Raw genomic sequence first — 11,574 nt, 5'->3', positions numbered from 1 at the left:
CTTGCCATAAGTATGTCGATGAAGACGTACTTTTATTCACGTAACCTGGCTTTTATGAAGACATTTGTACTAGCTAAGCTAGAGGATTGGATTGCTCACTACCTTTTGTTTCTTTCTTTTCATTAGAAAAAAATCGATTTAAAACTAAAATGATCTTAGCTTAAAAAGTAAGTACGTGTTGGAGCATGATTACATGCTTATGTGCATGTGTGTGCAGTATGGTTTGGGGTGTGTGTGTGCAAGCAATTAGTGTGCAGTTGGTTAATTAGTTAGAGTGGTTAGAAGCAGTTATGAGGTTGTTAAGGCTGTGAACTTGTGTATAAATGTACTGAGTAGTCTTGGCTAATAACACATATCTTTGTATCTTCTTGATAATCTTCAAGTTCTTATGCATAAACTTCAACATGGTATCAGATGCTGGTGATCTTGTGGTGTAGGAAGAGCTGCATCAGGTTCTTGCTAAGTGCATGGTGGCTTTATGGCGCTTCCAGCCTCTCCTCTTTCCGACGGTGTTGTGAGCAGTTCTGAGCATTCGGTAACTGCCTCCAAAAGCTTTACCAATAAACGGTTGAGTGTTATGCTCGATGAGCGGAATTTCCTGCTTTGGAAGCAACAAGTTCTACTAACAGTCAGAAGTCATCGGCTGGAGAAGCTACTTTATGGGACGGCTATTTCGCCACCTACGACGGTTGTGCTGGAGGGTGGCACGGTTGCTGAAAATACAGATAATGAGGTCTTTGTAGCCCAAGACAGTGCCTTGGCCTCGTGGCTACTATCTACGATCAGCCTGTTCTTGTTGCCACATTTAGTGGGGGTTGAAACTGCTGCACAAGTCTGGAACACTGTGAATAAAATCTTCGCCTGTAAGTCTGCGACGGCGGTAATGAATCTGCATTACCAGCTTGAAGCAGTTCATCAAGGAGAACTAGGAATGCGGGGCTACATATCTCAAGTTAAAGAGATATGTGATGCCTTAGCATCGTGTGGAACTCCAGTCTCGGAGCTGGAGCATATTGCAACCATATTGAATGGACTATCAGTTGAATACAGGCCAGTGGTTACTGTTCTTTCAGCCAGTCGTGATGCCTTAACTCTGGAAGGGGTTGTGTCTGTTCTTGTTGATGCTGAGACTCAGCAAAAGAACTTTAGTAGATTTGACAACATTACAGCTGCAGCTAATGCTGCTCAAGTAAAAACATCCATGGATGAAAGAACCGCTCGATTTGCTAGGCAAGATCAGGCTGCGTCAGAAATACAGGTTACCTATAATGCTCAAGCCGGTCGTGGTCGAGGGCGTGTCAAGATGCAGTGCCAATTGTGTGGCAAGAATGGCCATCTTATGAATAGATGCTGGTACAGGTTCGATAAGTCGTTCTCGGGTGTCGATGAATCTGACCCAAGGAGTTCTGACTCAAGGAACTCGTTTAAAGAACGAGTACCCACAGCTAATATTTGTCATTACAATGCTAATAAGTGCTCGTGCGCAAGTAGACCGGATGGAGGTGCTGCTGGGCTCAATGATCAAGAACGGTTCAAGCCTAGTGCAAATGTAGCTGCTACAAGTGCAACCCTTGGTTCGTGGTTTGTTGATTCAGGGGCGACACACCATATTACGCCTGATGCCACAGAACTAGTAGATGGCTCAGATTATATAGGGGCTGGTAAGCTGACTGTAGGCAACGGTAGTGGTTTGTCTATTATTAAAATTGGTCAAGCGTCTATTTGTAATGCATCGCGTGCTTTAATATTAAGTGACTTATTGCATGTGCCTTCAATTACTAAGAAGTTAGTGTCGGTTTCCAAGCTTGCTAGGGATAATGGAGTATTCTTGGAGTTTCATGCTGGTTACTGTATGGTTCGGGATGAGAGAACTGGTGTTGTGTTGCTGCGAGGAAGAGAGGTTGATGGCTTGTACGAGTTCGGTGCTACGTTGTCTACTCGAGGTCGAGCTGCTGAAGCAAACATAGTGTCTAGCCCTAGTAATAACTATGTACTGTGGCATGATCATTTAGGTCATCCATCTTATAAGATCTTACTGCAAATTTGCAATCTGTGTAATGTTGCTTTGCCAAGCAATTTGAATAAAGATTTGCTTCCAGTATGTGTGTCATGTCATATGGGTAAAAGCCACAGGCTACCGTTTCATGCGTCTTAAACTCAATATAAACGACCGTTTTAGCTGGTTTTCTCTGATTTATAGGGTCTGGGACACGTTGAATCAAATGGCTTCAGGTACTATGTGTCATTTGTAGATGCCTTTTCGAGGCATTCTTGGGTGTATATGCTGAAGAACAAAGGGCAGGCAGTTCACGCCTTTCAACTGTTTCAGAAGCTAATTTGGACTCAATTTGGACATGAGATTAAGGCTGTACAGACTGATTGGGGAGGTGAGTACCGATCTCTGTCAGCTGTGCTTGCACAAGGTGGGATTCAGCACCGAGTGACATGCCCGCATACATCCCAACAGAATGGGGTTGTCGAGAGGAAACACAGGCATTTGTTCGAAATGGCGTTGACTCTGTTAGCTCGAGCTTCGTTACCTCTAAAATACTGGTCATTTGCAGTAGTTACGGCAGCTCACTTAATCAACAGGCTGCCAACTAAGGTTCTTCAAGGTTGTACTCCGTTTGAAAAATTGTTTGGACAGCCTCCTACGTATGATCATTTACGGGTATTTGGTTGTAGGTGTTTTCCTCATCTGCGGTTGTTTCAACCCTATAAGCTCGCATACAGGTCACAACCATGCGTGTTTTTGGGTTATAGCATGAATCATCGAGGGTACCAATGCTTAGCGACCAATGGACGTATGTATGTGTCTCGGCATGTCGTTTTCGATGAACGTGAGTTTCCGTTTGCTAAGTCTGGAGCTGTAACGAATGTAATTCCTGCAGAGAGTATGTGTAATGGCAATTCGTTGGTTGTGGTTCCTGGTGCACAAAGTGTTTGTGGTAATTCCCCACAAGCTGTTGTGCAAGAAGCTAGATCTGCTCCGATATGCACTGGAGAAGTACCAGAGGTTGCTGAGGTTGGAGCTTCTAGCAGCAGGGTGAATCAACATACTGAAAGTGTTAGTGTTGGTGAAAGTCAAACTGGTAACTTAGTCGGAGAGAATCAACATACTGGAAGTATTAGTGTTGGTGAGAGTCGTAATGACAGCTTAGTGGGAGTGATCCAAGATCAGGTGTTGGATAATGAGACAGGTTGTGTTGCGAATACTTCAGGTCATGTTGAGGCTGCCTCGCTATGTCCCTCGGTGCAAAATGCACATCCAATGGTCACTTGTAGTAAACGAGGAATCTTCAAACCAAAGGCGTTTGTTGCACAGAGTCGAGGCGATAATGGAGAGCCGTACTCGGTGGCTCAGGCACTTCAAGATCCGCAATGGAGGGAGGCAGTGCTAGCTGAGTACGATGCATTGGTCAGCAATGGTACTTGGACGCTAGAACCACTACCAAAAGGGCGAGCAGCGGTTGGCTGTAAGTGGTTATTCAAGGTCAAATTCAATGCAGATGGGTCTGTGTTGAAGCATAAGGCGCGTCTTGTGGCAAGAGGTTACTCACAGGTACCTGACCATGATTTCAGCGATACATTCAGCCCGGTCGTGAAGACAACAATAATAAATGTGGTATTATCTCTAGCAGTGGCTCGTGGCTGGAGTTTGAGGCAGGTGGACGTTAATAATGCATTCCTTAATGATGAGCTTGGAGAAGAAGTATACATGGTTCAACCACCAGGATTCGAACGAGTGGCTAGTGATGGTACTCGGCTGGCGTGTAGGCTAAAGAAGGCCTTGTATGGGATGCGTCAAGCACCACGTATGTGGTATGCTAAGCTGCGTAAGTTTTTGCTGGAGCTTGGGTTCTGTGGAACCACAGCTGATGCGTCGTTGTTTGTTCGTCGAATGGGTGGTGTTCGTGTGATGGTGCTTGTTTATGTCGATGACATTATCATCACTGGTGAGTCTAATGTTGCTATTAATGAGGTTGTGCGCTTGCTTGGTGACAAGTTTTCCTTGAAAGATTTAGGGGAGCTGGGGTATTTTCTTGGTGTTGAAGTCCATAGGACTTCTGAGCAGTTGGTACTGAGCCAGCGTAAGTTCGTTCGAGGGCTGCTGGAACAAACTGGTATGCTTGCTGTTAAGCCTGCACCTACGCCGATGGTGGTTTCGCCAAAATTGACTGTTGATGTTGGGAAGCCACTCTCAGACGCATGGTTATATCGAAGCATTGTTGGTTCTTTATTATACTTGAGTCATACGAGGCCCGATATCGCATTTAGCGTTAATCGTGTGGCTCAGTACATGCATCGGCCTTGTGATGGTCATTGGTTGGCTGTTAAGCGAATATTGCGTTACTTAAATGGAACGCTTGACTGTGGCTTGGTATTTAGACGTTCTTCTACGTCTGAAGTTTGCTGTGTAACTGCATTTGCGGATGCTGACTGGGCTAGTAATGTCGATGATCGGCGGTCGGTTTCTGGCTCTTGTGTATTTCTTGGCTGCAATTTGATCTCGTGGAGTGCAAAGAGGCAAAAGGTTGTGGCTCGTTCGACAACAGAAGCTGAATACCGTAGTATTGCGGATACCGTTGCTGAGGTGGTTTGGATTAAGTCATTGTTAGCAGACATGGGTGAAGCGGTTGATACAGCTCCAGTTGTGTGGAGTGATAATACGAGTGCTGTTGCCATGAGTGCGAATCTGGTATTTCATGCACGATCGAAGCATATAGAGTTGGATATTCACTTTGTACGTGAGAAAGTTGAGTGTGGGGCTGTTCGTGTGAATTACGTACCAGCTGAGCATCAAGTTGCGGATGGCATGACCAAACCGTTGGCTAAGTCAGCGCACATGCTGTTTCGTCAGAAAGTTCAGATAGCAGAAAAGCGAACAACTGAGAAGGACAGGGAGAATGTTGGAGCATGATTACATGCTTATGTGCGTGTGTGTGCAGTATGGTTTGGGGTGTGTGTGTGTGCAAGCAATTAGTGTGCAGTTGGTTAATTAGTTAGAGTGGTTAGAAGCAGTTATGAGGTTGTTAAGGCTGTGAACTTGTGTATAAATGTACTGAGTAGTCTTGGCTAATAACACATATCTTTGTATCTTCTTGATAATCTTCAAGTTCTTATGCATAAACTTCAACAGTACGAAAGACCCAAATAAATAATCTAAAATAACATAAGAACTCAAATCAATATAAATTTGAGTTAAATCAAACATGTTCAACTAAATCTAAACTTGTAATGAGTTAAATTTGAAATAATTCTCTAAGTAATCCAAAATTGGAAATCTAAATTGATTCAACTCAGACTATTCATAAAACCAGCGTAGGTATTCAACCTATGAAATGAAAAACAAAGCTTAATTTCTGGTCAGTTTTGCATACATCCACGACTCCGAAACGTACACAAACGGCGTTCCATATATAATAATATTATCTTTGCTTCAACGTGAAGAAATTTCTCACCAAGTATTTTACGCGTGAATACGTACGTCTGTATATATATATATATAAACACACATATTACATATACTAAAGGTTTTAGCCTCAGTTTTTGCCGACTGTCCACTGCAAGTACTTCTGAACACAGTCAAGCCCGCAAAGCTCCTTCACCACAGGCATTGTGGCAGGTACCTCCAATTGGACTAATGTTGAATCTGGCTTATTTTCGCCACCCCATGAACGAACTTGCCGTCTGGCTTCTCTTACGGCTGCTCTTGTAGCACAGTGAACCGAAACTGCTAATGTCAATGGCGGCTCACCAGAAGCTGCAAAGGAGAAAAAAAGCGGTACAAATTTTCAGTTTAGTATGATATCCAACAATTCAAATTGTACTCATATGTGCATTTTCAGTCACGTAATGGCAAAATAAGCTGCTGAGAAATAGTCAGCATGTAATTGAATGACATGCCTTTGGAAGAAAGAACACGGTCTTTATGATGTCCACTGTTAAGGATTTCGACGTTGAATTGCTTCGGAATGGTGTCCACTGTAGGGATCTTGTAAGTCCATGTGTTATCTGTAATCACCAATCCATCTGAATTTGTGAGGTATTCTTCAAGCATAAAAAACCCGATTCCTTGAACATAAGCTCCTTCAATCTGTCCCAAATCGACTGCGGGATTTAAACTTTGACCACAGTCGTATATGATATCTGTCCGAAGAATTGTCGTTTCACCTGTTATAAGGTTTATCTCCACCTGCAGAATCGATAGTCTGAAACTGGTAAACTATGAAAGCAATCCAATACTATGGTATGATCTATTATGATTACTACTATATAGTTACTGGCTCGAATCCGAATGTACTTCGGCAAGAGTTGCATTACTTGTAATACAAACATGAAACAGAAAACTATGAGATCAATCCAAGACTATGGTATGATTTCTTATGACTATTATATTGTGTTCATTGGCTTGAATTCGAATGTACTTTGACGAGAACTGCGTTACTTGTAATACAATCAGGAAACTGAAAGCAAAATAGGACATATTGAGAAAACTTACCTCGCTGACTGCCACACCATAGTTTATATATCGCATGCTGGATAAGTTCGGTGTGTATAGTGTATTAGCTGATAAGTTTACAGAGTTGCGATATGCCTGCATACCGGAGATGAAAAAGTGTGAACTTTGATTATCATCTGATCATGAAATGTCAAAGAAGTAGAAATGGCTACCTCAAGAATCAGTGTCTCCCATTCTACGGACCCGACTTGCTCCATCAACTTTTCCTTGAGAGGGGTAAGTCTTTCAACCAGGATGTTGCAGCAGAGTCGAACTGCTTCACAGCTTGCCTCCGAAGTAGTGCTTCCCGCAGTCAAACCACCTTGAATTACACTCAAAGTATCGGCTTCAATGACCCTTACTTTCTCCAATAGATCTTGTGTTCCACTACATTTAACCAAACCAAGACCATATGCAGTCATTTGTTTCACTTTTGTCCAAAGGCCCTGCCCCATCTCGATTCCTCCTACCTCAACAACGATCGATCCATCACGTAGTATGCTTACTTTCCCCGGGGTCGATCTCATCATCACTTCGTAGACAATAGGCACCCTTGAAATCCCTCTTTTCTTCCAATTATGACACCTATTGAATTCTTTAACCATTTCGGTCCTCTTGTAAAAGCTCGAAGTAGAGGCCAACCTATCCCATATTGAAGGTAACGTATATTCCAAAGGTTCTCCAACAGAACTCGGAAAGAAGAAGCCAAGGCTGTTTTGAGTATGGAGATTAATATTTCGAACAGAATCAACTTCCATCGAAAGGTATGACGCAACATGTTCAATTACAGCTTCACAAATGTATGAGGCCTGTGCATCTCCCGGGGCTCTCACTGCAGCTCGGCTTGGAAGGTTCGTTTTGCAGAGCTTTATATCAAAAGATAGAAACCCCAATCATACTTTCTAAGTGAACCTAGCATATGACTCGGCATTATCGGACTTACATCGACAAACATCCCTGAATCAAGCAATATATCAAGTTTCAAGGCTGTAATCTTCCCGTTGCTTTTGAATCCCACACTGTAAGTTATTTTCATCGGATGCCTTCCTCCCGACATTATCATATCAAACTTCCTATTGACATAAACTCGAACCGGACGGTGTAATCTGTAAGCAGCTACTGCACATGCTGATGCAACCTTTCAATATATGGAAAAACAAAATAATATATAAATTATAATGGAACCAAGACATATACAATTAGATTCATTCCATTGAACTTTAGTTTTAGCCTAATATGATGATTTCAATACAGATGATCAATAAATAAGTATAAAAGAAGAAGAAAAAGGAACATACTGCCATGGATTTGACAGCCTTTCCACCGAATCCTCCTCCGAGCCTTCTAGTTTTTACGCGAACGTTATGGTCAGGAACACCAAGGCATCCAGCTATCGTATTGTGAGCATACTCAGGGAATTGAATAGAACTGTATACCACCATGCAGTCGTCCTCGTCCGGGATGGCAAGAGCGGTTTGCGTCTCCATATAAAAGTAGTATTGCGACCCAAGTTTGATCTAGATGGAACATTTTAACCGAAACATCAACGTGTTTTCCATGATAAAAGTTTTACCATTAATTCCCTAGTAAGTAATGACACCATAGGAACTTAGGAAGTGTAGTCTGGTTAAATTTAAACAGAGAATACCAAATAAATAGAGATTTATGAGGTCATTATTCGAGGAGGAAACAAAAAATATACGAACTTGCCTGAGCATCGAGAATTCGGTGATCAGCTTCAGCCATTCCTTTTGATAAATCGCCGACCTGATTAGGATAAAGGGGAGGAGGAACCTTATAAAAGCTACATCTCTCAACTGCCTCTTCTACAGATAATATTGGTGGTTCTAGATTTTCCTTGTCATATTCAACCACTGCAAGAGTGGCCGCGATGTCTGCATTTTTCTGTGTATCTGCAACCTGAAACCGTAATTTCCATAATCAAGTTCTGAAAACTTGGGAGACATAGGCTTGAAAGAAATTTATACAGCATTGTATCCCACCAACATTAACAACAGCCATGGAATTACCACAAAGGCAATCCGCTGGCCAATGCCTTCAGTAAGCTCATCAGCATATAAAGGTTCGGTTCCAAAAAACGACATAGAACCAACATTCAAACCAGGAATGTCTTTGGAAGTAATAAGTGTAATAACTCCATCTGGTGATGTTCCGGGGTTGAGTTTTATGCCCTTCACCCTTGCCAGAGGCTCTGTGCTGTAAATAAATGCTCCATATAGGCAATCTTTTGGAGATGGAATATCATCAACATAAATAGCTTCACCTATAATTGAGTGGAATAAGCAACATAAGCAATTTGATCACATATATTCATTGTCGATAAATTACAAGTAAACAAGCAAGGTATAACAAACCAGAAGCTTGGAGGATAGCTCCGGTTTTTATCGTTGGCTCTCCGACTGGATAATTTTTTTTTTAACTGAATTTCATGTTTTGAGGATGATAACAAAGTTCGGAATTCAGTTTGAACGAATTGATCACGCTCCTGATTTGAATCTTTGAACAACGAAGCCCCATTATATTGATTAACCAGGCCATTAGAAATTTCGACAGGGTAGTCAATTAAGGGGCTTAGGAACTCAAAAAGGAACCCAACAGCCAAGCTTGATCGATAAGCTGGACTAGAGGTGCCATCTTCAGGTATTACCAAAGTTTCAAGTAACCTAATAGCCTCATACAGCACACTAATGCTTAGCAATTTCCCACAAAGAAACTCCTCAAACTCCTTCACCCTAATAGCGTGCTTGGTTCCGTAGGCGCCAAACACGAACCGACAGTTTTTTAGCATAAATCCAGTAGGACTCTTACGGAGAGACACCTGAGCCAAGAAAGCAGCATTCAAATACGGGAGTGCATTTCCAAGGGGGCGCGGTGCAGCTCGATATGTTTGGAACAGTAACTTATCGTGAGCATCATAAGAAACACTCCTGTTTGACTCCCAACATGGGATTTTAATACTTAACAGAACAGTTTCCGAATCCAGTGGGGGCCTTCCAAGAAACTCCTCTAGTGTAAGCTTTAAACGACTCTGACCTTTCATTATCTCCACAATTGTATCCACAGAAAGCAGTATTGTAGCAATATCAGATGGAAAATGTTTCCTCTGTGCCATCATCAAATTCCCACCTACACTACCTGAATTCCTGATGAACTTTGAAGCAATCTTCTCCATGTGGTCACCGATTTTTTGAACACCAGTTTAGCTTCTTTATTGAATTCACTTTCTTTTTCTTCCTTCAAAGTTTCGATAGCTTTAGAAATCATCACAGCTGCTCCAATTTCGATCCCTGTTGAATCTTTTCTAATGATCGAAAACTCGGGAATATATCTTAAATCAATGTAGCTGTCATAGTGCACAAGCTCCTTGTAATAACCCGTTCCAGTGTTACCAACAATAATCTTGGTTGAAACTACCTTATTAACTTCCATTTGCAATAAACTTTGTAGCTCTTCAAGACTAACAGGACTAAACCAACGGCATCTCTGAGAGTCCACATTGGCACCAACAGTCGTTTCGTTCTTTAGAAAATCGGGAAACACACGAATCGCGTTCTTGCGATCGTATGGAGGTAATCTACTCAGCTTCACTTCATTGCTTTCCCCTTTTCTCCAAAAGGAGTTAAACCCCAAATCCTCCATGTCAACATCAGTGGCAAAACTTTTACAGGCATCGACAATAGGTCGGTAGCCGGTGCATCGACAAAGGTTTCCCGCAATTGACTTTTCTGCTTCGGAAACCGTAAGCTTGGAGAATCCCTGGCAGGGCTCGGGTCGATTATCCGTCTTCTCGGCATTGACGAGAGCTGAATAGAGAGAAACACACATTCCAGGAGTGCAGAAGCCACATTGAGAAGCATGGAAACCGGAAAACCGTTCTTGAATCGGGTGGAACCCATCCTTGCTATTCCCAATACCCTCGGCCGTTGTGATCGAGCATCCATTTATACTGCCAAGCAGTGTGAGACATGAACTTACAGTGAAGTCCTCAACCTTGTCACTAGCAGAATCATATTTCGAAAGTAGGACAACGCAGGCACCACATCCCCCTGTTAGACATGTTAAAGAATATCTCATTAACATCTTAAAGGAGAATTATGACCATAACTGAACAAGCTAAAAATGGAGGATTTTCACCTTAACTTCACTTGCTTCCAAAAATAGTGAAAAGTTCATTAAAAAAGATGAAAACACATGATAACAAATAAGTTAATTAACAGGATTGTACGTTAAGAGGAGGAAAAACCAGTTACACAACAAAGAAAACCCATTTTATTCAAACACATATTCACATGCAGGCAAATACAAAGAAGATATAATAAAACGAGGGAGTAACAAAAGGAAAACCTTCACCGCAGCTGAGCTTGACACTTTTGAAAGGAGTTTGATATCGCAAAAACTCGAGCAAAGTCGTTGAAGGGTCAACGTTACACAGATCAAATCTCTGTCCATTAACAGCAAAAACCAAACTCTGGTTTGTTGTTGTTGTTGTATCCATGGCGTTGGTGTTCTTCACCATTTTATCAAAGCTGATAAAAGAACTGAATTCTGAAGTGAACTTCTCCAACACTAACTGATGATTACTTGATTAGAAAGCGAGAAGCTTTGATGTTTCCAACTTTTTGGTGTCAGTGTTGGGATGGGGTAGTTGGTCTCTTCCAATATCTTGTTTCTTTTATCAACTTTATGTAGAAATTATGAGTGGATAATAATTATCGACGTGTGTGCTGAAATTTCATCTCCTTTATTATTACTCGTGGTTTTCTTCTTCTTTTTATTTATTTTTATGATTAGTTGTCGTCTCAACGTTAAATGAGAGAAAAATGATGGAAAATTATTTAGCGATATGGTGTTTTTCAATATTAATTAGAGAAATAGAGTGATTTTCACTACAACTAGTAAAGTCATAGACAATTACATATGACTTAGATTTATTTTGGTAAATTTATGATCAGAACCGGTCCAATGAGTTTTAATACCCTGTGCGAGATAATAATTTTATGCCCCTATACTTGTACCGTATAATAGACAAAACATAAATAATCTTTTTAAAA

The 11,574-nt window shown here is 41.5% G+C and overlaps 1 pseudogene; it reads right to left on the bottom strand.

Annotated features, from left to right (window-relative positions):
• Positions 1–5,329: 5,329 nt before the first annotated feature.
• LOC120142190 lies at positions 5,330–11,166 on the bottom strand (annotated as a pseudogene).
• Between the last annotated feature and the right edge of the window lie 408 nt (positions 11,167–11,574).

The sequence above is a fragment of the Hibiscus syriacus genome, unplaced genomic scaffold (assembly GCF_006381635.1).
Source record: "Hibiscus syriacus cultivar Baekdansim isolate YM2019G1 unplaced genomic scaffold, ASM638163v2 tig00110819_pilon, whole genome shotgun sequence".
NCBI lineage: Eukaryota > Viridiplantae > Streptophyta > Magnoliopsida > Malvales > Malvaceae > Hibiscus > Hibiscus syriacus.
Note: the sequence above shows the minus strand (reverse complement) of the source record. Positions and strands in the feature narration are given on the sequence as shown.